This window comes from Lithobates pipiens, unplaced genomic scaffold (assembly GCF_037356315.1).
Source record: "Lithobates pipiens isolate NorthernLeopardFrog02 unplaced genomic scaffold, aLitPip1_a1.2 Scaffold_28, whole genome shotgun sequence".
Lineage (NCBI taxonomy): Eukaryota > Metazoa > Chordata > Amphibia > Anura > Ranidae > Lithobates > Lithobates pipiens.
This window is the reverse complement of record NW_027507789.1, coordinates 81,343,242-81,355,602: the sequence shown is the minus strand read 5'-3', so window position 1 is coordinate 81,355,602 and position 12,361 is coordinate 81,343,242. Positions and strand designations below refer to the sequence as shown.

At 49.1% G+C, this 12,361-nt stretch overlaps 2 pseudogenes; both read right to left on the bottom strand.

The window, feature by feature from the left end:
- Positions 1–8,101: 8,101 nt before the first annotated feature.
- On the bottom strand, positions 8,102–8,221 carry LOC143937189 (5S ribosomal RNA; annotated as a pseudogene).
- A 95-nt stretch (positions 8,222–8,316) lies between these two features.
- LOC143936862 (5S ribosomal RNA) lies at positions 8,317–8,435 on the bottom strand (annotated as a pseudogene).
- Positions 8,436–12,361: the final 3,926 nt, after the last annotated feature.

Here is a 12,361-nt window from a genome sequence, read left to right as displayed (position 1 = left end):
CACTGTTGGGAGCATCATCCGGAAGTGGAAGGCTTATGGAACTACTGTTAGCCTTCCACGGGCTGGACAGCCTTTGAAAGTTTCCTCCCGTGCCGAGGCCAGGCTTGTCCAAAGAGTCAAGGCTAACCCCAGGACAACAAGGAAGGAGCTCCGGGAAGATCTCATGGCAGTGGGGACATTGGTTTCAGTCAATACCATAAGTAACGTACTCCACCGCAATGGTCTCCGTTCCAGACGAGCCCGTAAGGTACCTTTACTTTCAAAGCGCCATGTCAAGGCTCGTCTACAGTTTGCTCATGATCACTTGGAGGACTCTGAGACAGACTGGTTCAAGGTTCTCTGGTCTGATGAGACCAAGATCGAGATCTTTGGTGCCAACCACACACGTGACGTTTGGAGACTGGATGGCACTGCATACGACCCAAAGAATACCATCCCTACAGTCAAGCATGGTGGTGGCAGCATCATGCTGTGGGGCTGCTTCTCAGCCAAGGGGCCTGGCCATCTGGTCCGCATCCATGGGAAGATGGATAGCACGGCCTACCTGGAGATTTTGGCCAAGAACCTCCGCTCCTCCATCAAGGACCTTAAGATGGGTCGTCATTTCATCTTCCAACAAGACAACGACTCAAAGCACACAGCCAAGAAAACCAAGGCCTGGTTCAAGAGGGAAAAAATCAAGGTGTTGCAGTGGCCTAGTCAGTCTCCTGACCTTAACCCAATTGAAAACTTGTGGAAGGAGCTCAAGATTAAAGTCCACATGAGACACCCAAAGAACCTAGATAACTTGGAGAAGATCTGCATGGAGGAGTGGGCCAAGATAACTCCAGAGACCTGTGCCGGCCTGATCAGGTCTTATAAAAGACGATTATTAGCTGTAATTGCAAACAAGGGTTATTCCACAAAATATTAAACATAGGGGTTGAATAATAATTGACCCACACTTTTATGTTTAAAATTTATTAAAATTTAACTGAGCAACATAACTTTTTGGTTTGTAAGATTTATGCATCTGTTAATAAATCCTGCTCTTGTTTAAAGTTTGAAGGCTCTAACTTATTTGCATCTTATCAAACCTGCTAAATCTGCAGGGGGTTGAATACTACTTGTAGTCACTGTATACCACAACGACATTGTCAGAGGGGCACCACTTGACAGGACACGGGGCTTTCATTCCGGTGGCATCTCCCATTGGAGGAAGGGATGATGGCCCCAACCCCTTGGCAGCAGGTTCTTTCATGTACAGACCAGGGCGGCTCATCTTCCCTTCTGGAGTCTTCACCTTAGATGGGGGAGTTGCACTTTGGGGGGTCTGAGTGATACCTAATGCGCTGTACTGGAAGGGCTTGACATTCCCGCATATGTGTCCCCTCCCCCTGGATGCGCCCCTTGTCCCCCCCTCTGGCTCCCACCTACTCTTTGCCGACATTGCCTTCTGCAGCTTTCGGGGACCCTGGATGACTTATTTATTGAGCCTATTGGTATGAGACACTGCTTCCCTCCAGGGTGACTCTGGACCCCCCTGGAGGATTTACCCCTTACTGTTTGGGCGGTCCCAGCCTCCCTCTGGATTCTCTACACAGCCCCCGATGGCGATGCAGGAGAGACACTAATTGGCGGGCCCCAGGACTGCTGCTCGGGTGAAGCCTCTCATTGGATGGAGGGATGGTGGCACCAGCCCCTTGCCTGCCGGATTTTCCATGCACCGACCAGGGCTGCTCCTCTTTCATCTTGATGTGGTGACCATGAACTAACCGGTCTTCTGTATACACTAGTCCACCTGTATACACTAGCAAGTATGCATACTCTAGCCTCGCTCTCTGTATACCCTAGCAAAGTCTGCATACTCCTGCCTCTCTGTGTAACCCAGCCTCACTCTCTCTCTGTATACCCTAGCCTCCATCTCTGCATACCCAGGACGTTCTTCTGTATAATCTAGCCTGTGTTTTGTACACTTTAGCCTCTCTGTATAAACTAGCCGGTCTTCTGCATACACGAGTCTCTCTGTATACCCTTGGATGTCTTTTGTATACACTAGCTGCTCTTTATACATTAGCTCTCTGTATACCCAAGCCTCTCTGTATACACTAGTCCGTCTGTATACACTAGCAAGTCTGCATACAGCAGCCTCTCTGTGTAACCCAGCCGCTCTCTCTGCATACCCAAGATGTTCTTCTCTATAATCTAGCCTATTTGTATACACTAGCCTGTCTTTTGCACACATTAGCCTCCCTATATAAACTAGCCGGTCTTCTGTATACACTAGTCCGTCTGTATACACTAGCAAGTATGCATACTCTAGCCTCTCTCTCTGTATACCCTAGCCTCCATCTCTGCATACCCAGGACGTTCTTCTGTATAATCTAGCCTATCTGTATACACTAGTGTATACAGACAGACTAGTATATACAGAGGACCGACTAATGTGTACAGATAGGCTAGATTATACAGAAGAACGTCCTGGGTATGCAGAGCGCTCAGCTTCAAGGTATGGCCAATGTGAGTAATATGAGGGACACTCCTCACCACCGCCCCCACCTACCAGATCTGACTTTCATCCCCTTGCCCTCTCTGCCCCGGTCATCTGGTGGCAGTTTTATGCACTCCCTGGCCCCCACCCATTCATAATCCTTACCGACCTTTCTTTCCGCTGCTCACAGAAACACACTGGATGACTTGTCTAATTAACCAACTTGTACAAGACACCGCTATCCTCCTGTCTGACAACGGTCCCCCTTGGAGGCTTTACCCCTCACTGTTTGGGTGGTCCCTGCCTCTCCCTGGATGCTCCACATATACCACAACGACATTGTCAGAGGGGCACCACTTGACAGGACACGGGGCTGTCATGCCGGTGGCATCTCCCATTGGAGGAAGGGATGATGGCCCCAACCCCTTGGCAGCAGGTTCTTTCATGTACAGACCAGGGCGGCTCATCTTCCCTTCTGGAGTCTTGACCTTAGATGGGGGATTTGCACTTTGGGGGGTCTGAGTGATACCTAATGCGCTGTACTGGAAGTGCTTGACATTCCCGCATATGTGTCCCCTCCCCCTGGATGTGCCGCTTGTCCCCCCCTCTGGCTCCCACCTACTCTTTGCCGACATTGCCTTCTGCAGCTTTCGGGGACCCTGGATGACTTATTTATTGAGCCTATTGGTACGAGACACTGCTTCCCTCCAGGGTGACTCTGGACCCCCCTGGAGGATTTACCCCTTACTGTTTGGGCAGTCCCAGCCTCCCTCTGGAGATGCAGGAGAGACACTAATTGGCGGGCCCCAGGACTGCTGCTCGGGTGAAGTCTCCCATTGGATGGAGGGATGGTGGCCCCAGCCCCTTGCCTGCCGGGTTTTCCATGCACCGACCAGGGCTGCTTCTCTTTCATCTTGATGTGGTGACCATGGAGGGGAGGAGTTGAAATTTATGGGGTCCGGGTGTTTGCTGGTGGGAGTGCGCTAAAGGACTTGACATTTCTGCATGTTTGTCCCCTCTCCCCTGTTTCCCCCCTCCCTTCCCCCCCTTCCCACCCTTCCCTTCCCTCCTTTCCCTCCCCCTTTCCCCCTTCCACTCCCCCTTTCCCCCCTTCCACTCCCCCTTTCCCCCCTTCCCTGCCCCTTTTCCCCCCCGGGGCGTGGACGGGGGAGCGGGGGTAAGGAGAGGACAATCTGCCAAAGGGAGAAAGGCATTTGTTTGGGGACTGCATGTACTTTAGGGGTATGGGACGGGGGGTGGTGGATCCCATTCTGTGATGCCTTTTCTGTTGTGACGGGCTCCCTCATGCATGCCTACGTTTAGGGCGAGCCGAGGAGACCCCTCAGTGCTAACAGTTATATGCTCTACCTCTGTTTTGGTTATACTATTGTTTTTTGTTTCTTTGATGTTACTGATTGTCTTTTATTTGCATACCGGTATCAGACGTGACATTTACCACTGCCGGGGCTGGGGGGACTAGGATTCGGGGGCTCCCTCTCCAACCTGTCTACCCAATTACCCAAGTAGGACAGCGCGTTAAACCCAGTGTACATCTGGTAAGCGCTATAGCATAATTGTGCTGTTTTAGTATACCCTTCCTGTACTGTTGAGTGCGGACAACCCTTAATTTCCCTCTCCCCCTGGGGTTGAGGTGCCCGGCCTCTTTTTCCCTTTACCTTTCCTTGCATTTGCCCTTCCTTTCTCCCCCTTAGTTCCCACCATGCATTACCTACCCAAAACCTACCTTGGTTCAACTTTCTTTGCTTTTCTCTGATGTCCCCCCCCCCCTCCCCGAGGAGCGATGGCAGACTCAGTCAAGGTCACCTCTCTAAACGTTAAGGGACTGAACTCCCCTGAAAAACGGTGGATCCTCCTGTGAGAACTGAACACATCCTGTACTGATGTGGCCTTTATACAAGAAACACATTTTAAAAATACTAGCCTCCCCTTTCTATGGTCGAGATCCTTCCCTAAGGTCTACCACTCTACTAACCCCTCCTCTCCATTCTGATCTCTAGCAGGCTCCCCTGGGTTCTCCAGGATTCTCTGGTGGACCCTGGGGGCCAATATCTTTTTCTTAGGGGCCACATTGGAGAGCGCCTTTTTACATTTGCCACTGTGTACGCTCCCAATGATCACCAAGACACGTTCCTCAGAACTACCCTGCACAGATGATGTGACTTTCGGGAGGGCCAATTGATATTAGGTGGGGACTTTAATGTCCCCTTTCGCCATCGGTTGACACTTCTGCCTCTTGCTCCTCGCTCCCTACCCCTCACCTAGGTCTCTATTCTGGCACCTTAATGAGAGCCTGCTCCAGATACCGGAAGTTTTAGCAGATGTGACCAGGGAATTGGACCTTTATTTCCAAGAAAACTAAAGCAGGACTGTGACCCGGGGATAATTTGGGAGGCTCACAAGTCAGTACTCCGCAGGGTACTTATCAGGCACGGGGCGCGCATCAAACGAACACGGAAGGAACAGCTTGCTAATCTGTTTCGTGAACTTGCCTCTGTGGAAGCGAAACATAAACATACCCCCTTACGGACCTTAGAGATTGAATTGGGGACACTCCATACCCATATTGCTGTCCTACTCCATTATAAAGCGAAAGCGGCACTCCAGTTTTGTCGTAAACTGACGTAGGAGTCAGAGGACAAATGCAGAAAAATCTTAGCCAGGTCGGTAAAGGAGTTGAAATCTGGCTCTTACATACCACAGTTGATAGATGAGAATGGCCAGAGGGCCTCTACCCCAACCCAAATAGTCGAAGTCTTTGAAAAATGTTACTCTGATCTCTACAACCTGCCCGATTCAGGGTCTGGACAGGACAATATAGACAGATATGTAACCGGTTCTGGTCTACCAACCCTCTCATCGGAATCACGGGAGTACTTGGAGGACCCGATCACACTGGAAGAAGTCCAGACGGCCGTGGGACCTCCGAAGGTGGGTAAGGCTCCGGGCCCTGACGGATATACCGCACAATACTTTAAGACCTTCCTCCCTATTCTCGGCCCGCGCTTGGTGAATTTATTTAATACTCTGAGCTCGAATGGGGATTTTCCTGAGGATACCCTTAGAGCCCACATCTCGTTGATACCTAAGGAGGGCAAAGACCCAGGCCTATGTGGGAGCTACAGACCCATTTCCCTCCAAAATTCGGTCCTAAAACTATTCTCTAACTCCTCGCCACGTGATTGGCACATCACTTGTAGTCCCTTATACATATTGACCAGTTAGGTTTTATTCCCACCAGGGAAGATAGGGACAACACCACTAAGGTGCTTACCCTGATCCGTAAAGCAAAGTCATCTGGGACCCCTTGTCTTTTCATGAGTACTGATATTGACCAGTTAGGTTTTATTCCCACCAGGGAAGATAGGGACAACACCACTAAGGTGCTTACCCTGATCCGTAAAGCAAAGTCATCTGGGACCCCTTGTCTTTTCATGAGTACTGATGCCGAGAAGGCTTTTGATCGGGTCAAATGGACATTAATGTTCTCGGTCCTTCGCCATATAGGTCTGAGTGAACGGATGCTGGCATGGATAAGTAAGATATACTCACGTACTTACATTCCACCGGACATCGCGCGTACGTTTATGTTGAACTTCCCCCCACCCCTTGTCACTAAGATCCGCAGTTTGCTTCACGGGTGGCATTCTGGCCTCCATTCCTGGTTCAGCAGATGCAATCTCATTAAAATGAACATACTCCCTAAATTTACTTATCTTTTCCAAGCTCTCCCGATCCAGATTCCAGTCCTGTTTTTTAAGCAAGCTCAATCCTTGCTCACTCAATTTAACTGGGCCCACAAAAATCCCAGACTTAAGCGGTCACAGCTGACATTGTCTAAACAACAGGGAGGGTTGGTTCTCCCTAACTTGCGACGCTACTACCTGGCCTCCCATCTGGGGCGTGTATTGGACTGGAATCGAAACAAACTTTCTAAGCTCACTCCCGAATCCCGCTAAGAAGCGCCATGTGGTGCTATAAGTATTTACCCACAGAATTTATGTCACATCCCACTATAGGGGCTTAGTTGAAAGTCAGTCACCTGATCGCTACCCAAAACACACTCACGTCTTTGACTTCCCCCCTATTCCCTATACGTGGCCATCCAACCTTTGAACTGGGGACCCACTTAGAAATTCCAACCTAGACAATGCGTCTAAATTCGTCATTGATGGAAAATGGCCTTCTTTCTCAACCCTAACAGATCCGACAGGGCTTTTCCAACTGCCTTTTTGGAGAGCGGCGCAACGACATCATTTTCTCCATTCCATCCCCAATCCTCAAACGTTCGCCCGCCCTCAGACGGAGTTTGAGACTCTATGCAGGAGCGAAGGCCCTTTGGCCCACATTCTCTCTCAAACAGATTACCCACACTTAACCTGTCTGGCCAACTGGGAAAAGGACCTTAATTGCTAATTTTCCCCAGCACAGAGACAACGCATTATCACTTTGGCTCTCAAAATGTCGCTGTGCACGAAGATACAGGAGACGAATTTTAAACTTCTCACCAGGTGGTATTTGACACCATCAAAGCTGCAGAAATGTTTCCCCTCTTCCTCGAACATATGCTGGAGGTGTGGAGAAGAAGAGGGCACGTTGCTGCACATTTTTTGGTCCTGCCTCAGCTTGGTGGACTTCTGGACAGAGATCCGATGCATGACACAAAAATTCACAGACTTCTCCATCCAGGAAGAGGCTGCATTCTTTCTCTTGTACCATTCACAGATTCCCATTAAGAAGTACAAAAAAATCTATTTTACGGCATGTGATTAATGCGGCGAAATCCTGCATCCCTCTCTATTGGAAAAAATGTTCCCCCCCTTTCATTACTCACTGGCTTAGGAAAATAGAGGACATTAAAAAAAATGGAGGACTTGATCCTCACATCACAAGGTAAACAAGAATTTTTTAAACAAACCTGAGACATCTGGAATACCTTTATATTCTCGCTAGAAGGATGTCGCCTGCTATCGCCTTAGTGCTCTGAGCTTTCCTTGACTGGCCCCTTGGACAGTGGCTGCCATCGTGTCTCGTCCCCTCTTCTCCTTTTCTGATCTTTCAACCCTTCTCTTTTCGGCCTTCCTCCCCTATCTCTCACCCCCTCCACCCCCTCTCTCTTTTGGAAAGAGTGGAAAATTGGGAATGACGGCCCCACACCCCCCTCTGGATGGATTATGCCGGAGGGACCTGGGGGTTTGTGTGACCCTGGATCTTGGTACAGTACTTTATCCGTGCCTCGAATCATTGTGATTGATGGAAGGCAGACTCACAGTTGCGAATATACCTGTATCAAGTATTGTTCAGCTGCTTTTTGCTCTGTATTTCTCTGTTGCATTATGTACTCGGGGGACCGTCTTCCCCTATTTGGAGAAAAAATTATATTTGAAAAAAAAAGAAGCCTACGACACCTGGTATTCCCAGGCGGTCTCCCATCCAGGCATTAACCAGGCCGGACCCTGCTTAGCCTCCAAGATCAGATGAGATGGAACAGATTCAGTGTGATGTGGCCATAGCCAATATCTTCAGGCACTCTCAACTCTCTTGACAAACACCAAGATGGTCACCTTGGAAACAAGCGGAAAAAAATAGGTCAATGGCCACAACATAAAAAGAAGCCTACGGCATCTGGAAATCCCAGGCGGTCTCCCATCCAGGTACTAAACTGGTCCCAACCCTGCTTAGCCTCTGAGATCAGATAAGATTGGGCTCTTTCAGGGTGGTGTGGCCGTAAGACATTTCTTCAGGCACTCTCAACCTTGACTAACGCCAATATGGTCACCTTGGGAAACAAACAAAAAAATCAAGTCAACGCCAACAACATGAGAAGAAGTCTACAGCACCTAGTATTCCCAGGTGGTCTCCCATCCAGGTATTAACAAGGCCCGACCCTGTTTAGTCTCTGAGAACAGACGAGATCTGGTGCTTTCAGGGTTATGTGGCCATAGGCGAGCTCTTCAAGCACTCTCAACCCTCTTGACAAACACCAAGATGGTCACCTTGGTAAACAAAAAAACAAGTCAACGCCAACAACATAAAAATAAGCCTCCAGCACCTAGTATTCCCAGGTGGTCTCCAATCCAGGTACTAGCAAGGCCCGACCCTGTTTAGCCTCTGAGATCAGAGGAGATCGGGCGCTTTCAGGCTTATGTGCCCATAGGCAATCTCTTTGGGCACTCTCAACCCTCTTGACAAATGCCAAGATAGTCACCTTGGGAAACAAGCGAAAAAAAAACAGGTCAATGTCAACAACATAAAAAGAAGACTACGGCACCTGGTATTCCAAAGCCATCTCCCATCCAGGGACTAACTAGGCCCAACCCTTCTTAGCCTCAGAGATGAGAAGAGATAGGGCTCTTTCAGGGTGATGCTGCTGTAAGCGAACTCTTTGGGCACTCTCAACCCTCTTGACAAATGCCAAGATGGTCACCTTGGGAAACAAGCGAAAAAAAAAAAAAAACGAATCAAGGCCAACAACATAAAAAGAAGCCTACAATAACTGGTATTCCCAGGTGGTCTCCCATCCAGGTACTAACCAGGCCTGACTCTTCTTAGCCTCCAAGATCAGACGAGATTGGGTGCTTTCAGAGTGCTCGGACTCTTTCCCCATCACTAATGGGACGAGGCAGGGGTGCCCTCTGTCTCCCCTAATTTTTATTCTGACACTGGAACCACTTATGTGTCACGTTCGGAATGACCCGAATATTACTGGCATATCCAAACCCTCGGCACACCACAAAATTGCGGCGTACGCTAACGATCTAATTTCTTTTGTCTCCAATCCACACATTTCGCTTCCCAATATACTCGCGGCTCTCCGGCGATACGGCAGCCTATCAAACTATAAAATCAATTGCACCTTTGTCTGTATTGAATATATCGGTCCCGGATGGTGAGGCCAAGAGGCTACGCTCCGCTTTTCCATTCTACTGAGCTGAAAAATCTATACGTTACATCGCAGCGGATTTGGCGCAATTGTACCCGCTTAATTTTGTCCCTCTCCTGAATAGACTGAAATCTGATTTGGGAAACTGGCATGCTTTAACACTGACCTGGTTCAGGCGCTGTAATGCATTCAAAATGACGGCCCTCCCGCGGATTTTATACTTGTTCCAGACATTACCGATCCGGTTACCCCCAATTTTTTTCAGACAACTGCAGGTGCTGCTCCGGGACTTTATTTGGCCGCGCAAACCGCCCAGAGCCCGTTTGCAATTGCTTGCCAGACCAAAGGACAAGGGGGGTCTGGGTCTCCCAGATCTGAGACAATACTACAGAGTGACTCTGCTAGCGAGAGTCGTTGATTGGCATTGTAATGGCCCACACAAGCAGTGGGTGGAGATGGAGATTGAGGATGGATCCATTCCCCTATTGACCTCCCCGTGGCTCCTGTCCTCCCTACCAAAAGACCTCAGAGGTCACCCCGTAGTGGGAGCTACGTTGGCTGTTGTGCGGAGGTTGTTACGCTGCACACACATTGCTCCCCTGCCGTCACCAATGACTCCGGTTATAGGTAATCCAGACTTCCCACCGGGATTTACCAACAAGAAACTGCAACAGTTGACAGTGGTGGGGAAACAGCGTCTGGGAGAAGTGTGGCCCTCGGGAGGGCTCCCGACCACGCAAACTGTCGCCAAGCTTTCTGACCCTCTGCTTGACTTGTTTAGTGCTTATCAACTTCATCACTTTCTTTTGGCCATACAAAGGGCCCCCTACACTCCTAGAGACCTGACGCCCTATGAATCCATCTGTCACAAAAAGGAACCTGTGCGACACACCCTCTCCCTCCTGTACAACCTATTAAGTAGTCAGGAGGAGGAGTCGACCCCCACCATTTATCCACAAATGGGAGAGGGACTTTGGCATCACATTTACCCCACAACAGATAGGAAAGATCCTGACATTAGTACATAAAGCTTCCATCGCAAACCAATATCAAGAATCAGGATACAAGATAGTCTCACGCTGGTATAGAGTCCCATACCTTCTGAATAAAATGAATAGATCGATCCCGGATGTTTGTTGGAGGTGCAATTCAGATACGGGGACCATGGGACACATTTTCTGGGCATGCCCGGCCTTGAGGAACTTTTGGGTGGAGGTGACCGAGACGATAAAAACTCTCAGAAATGTAGATATCGCAGACAACCCAGCAGCGTGCCTTCTACACTTGACCGAACAGCCTGTTCGAAAATACAAAAAAACACTCCCGATGCAACTACTGAATGCCGCCCGGGCCTGCATTCCCACACTGTGGAGGCAGCCTCAGCCCCCCATCCAAGGTGCTGTGGTATTCCAAAGTCAATCATATTCTCCGGATGGAAGAATTGACCGCCACCCTTCACAACACTGAAGAGGCATTTAGTGTTACATGGAGGCCCTGGAGGTATTTTTCTGGTACTTGAGACTACATTCGGAAGGTGAGCAGCGCCCCTGTACCAGAAAAAGACTGAACATCTAACGTTTACCTACGTAGGCCATGTCTGCCCTGGGTGGCATCCCCCCCCCCCTCCCTTTTTGTCTTTATTTTTCTATTTTTCCCCGCCGCCACCCCCCCCCTCCTCTCTCTCCGTCTTTGCACTCTCTTCTTCCCCCGTCCTCCCTTTTGACTATGCCTTGTCTCCTTACTAGCCTTTGGGACCCAGAAGAGCCCCAGGGTTCTGGACACGACCGGCTCATATTTTACTCTGGTTCACATAGGTCATGATAAGCTGGCTCGCTGTGGTCCCAGTTGCTCTCCATGATTACATTTGTCCGAACAGGGCTGCATTAGTTATACTGTACTACATGTCCGAGGTGGGGTTTCTCTCTTTTCTGCATGAAACTCTAGGACTCCCCTCTGAGAACCCAGAGTTATCTGGCTGCCTATTTTTTGTTACCATGTAATTGTGACCCTGGGTCATGCTGTATGGTTGACTGTTACATTTGTGTTTTTCTACTTATACTTAATAAAAGAATAAAACAAAACAAAAAAAAATAAGTCAATGCCAACAACTTAACAAAAGCCTATGGCATCGAAAAATCCCAGGCGTTCTCCCATCCAGGTACTAAATAAGTCCCAACCCTGCTTAGCCTCTGAGATCAAATGAGATTTGGCTCTTTCAGGGTGATGCAGCCATAGTAGATTTTTTCAGGCACGCTCAACCCTCTTGACAAACGCCAAGATGGTCACCTTGGGAAACAAACAAAAAAAAACAAGTCAACGCCAACAACATAAAAAGAAGCCTACCGCACCTAGTATTTCCAGACGGTCTCCCATCCAGATATTAACAAGGCGCGACCCTTTCTAGCCTCTGAGATCAGCGGAGATTGGGCGCTTTCAGGGTGATGTGCCCATAGGCAATCTCTTTGGGCACTCTCATCCCTCTTGAAAAATGCCAAGATAGTCACCCTGGGAAACAAGCGAAAAAAAACAGGTCAACGCCAACAACATAGAAAGAAGACTACGGCACCTAGTATTCCAAGGCCGTCTCCCATTCAAGTACTAACTAGGCCCAACCCTTCTTAGCCTCTGAGATCAGAAGAGATAGGGTGCTTTCAGGGTGATGCGGCTGTAAGCGATCTCTTTAGGCACTCTCAACCCTCTTGACAAATGCCAAGATGATCACTTTGGGAAACAAGCGAAAAAAACAGGTCAACACCAACAACATAAAAATAAGCCTGCGGCATCTGGAAAACCCAGGCGGTCTCCCATCCAGGTACAAACCAGGCCCAACCCTGCTTAGCCTCTGAGACCAAACGAGATTGGGCGCTTTCAGGGTGTTGTGCTCGTAGGCAATTTCTTTGTGCACTCTCAACCCTCTGGACACATGCCAAGATGGTCACCTTGGGAAACAAGGGAAAATAAAACAGGTCAACGCCGACAACATAATGAGA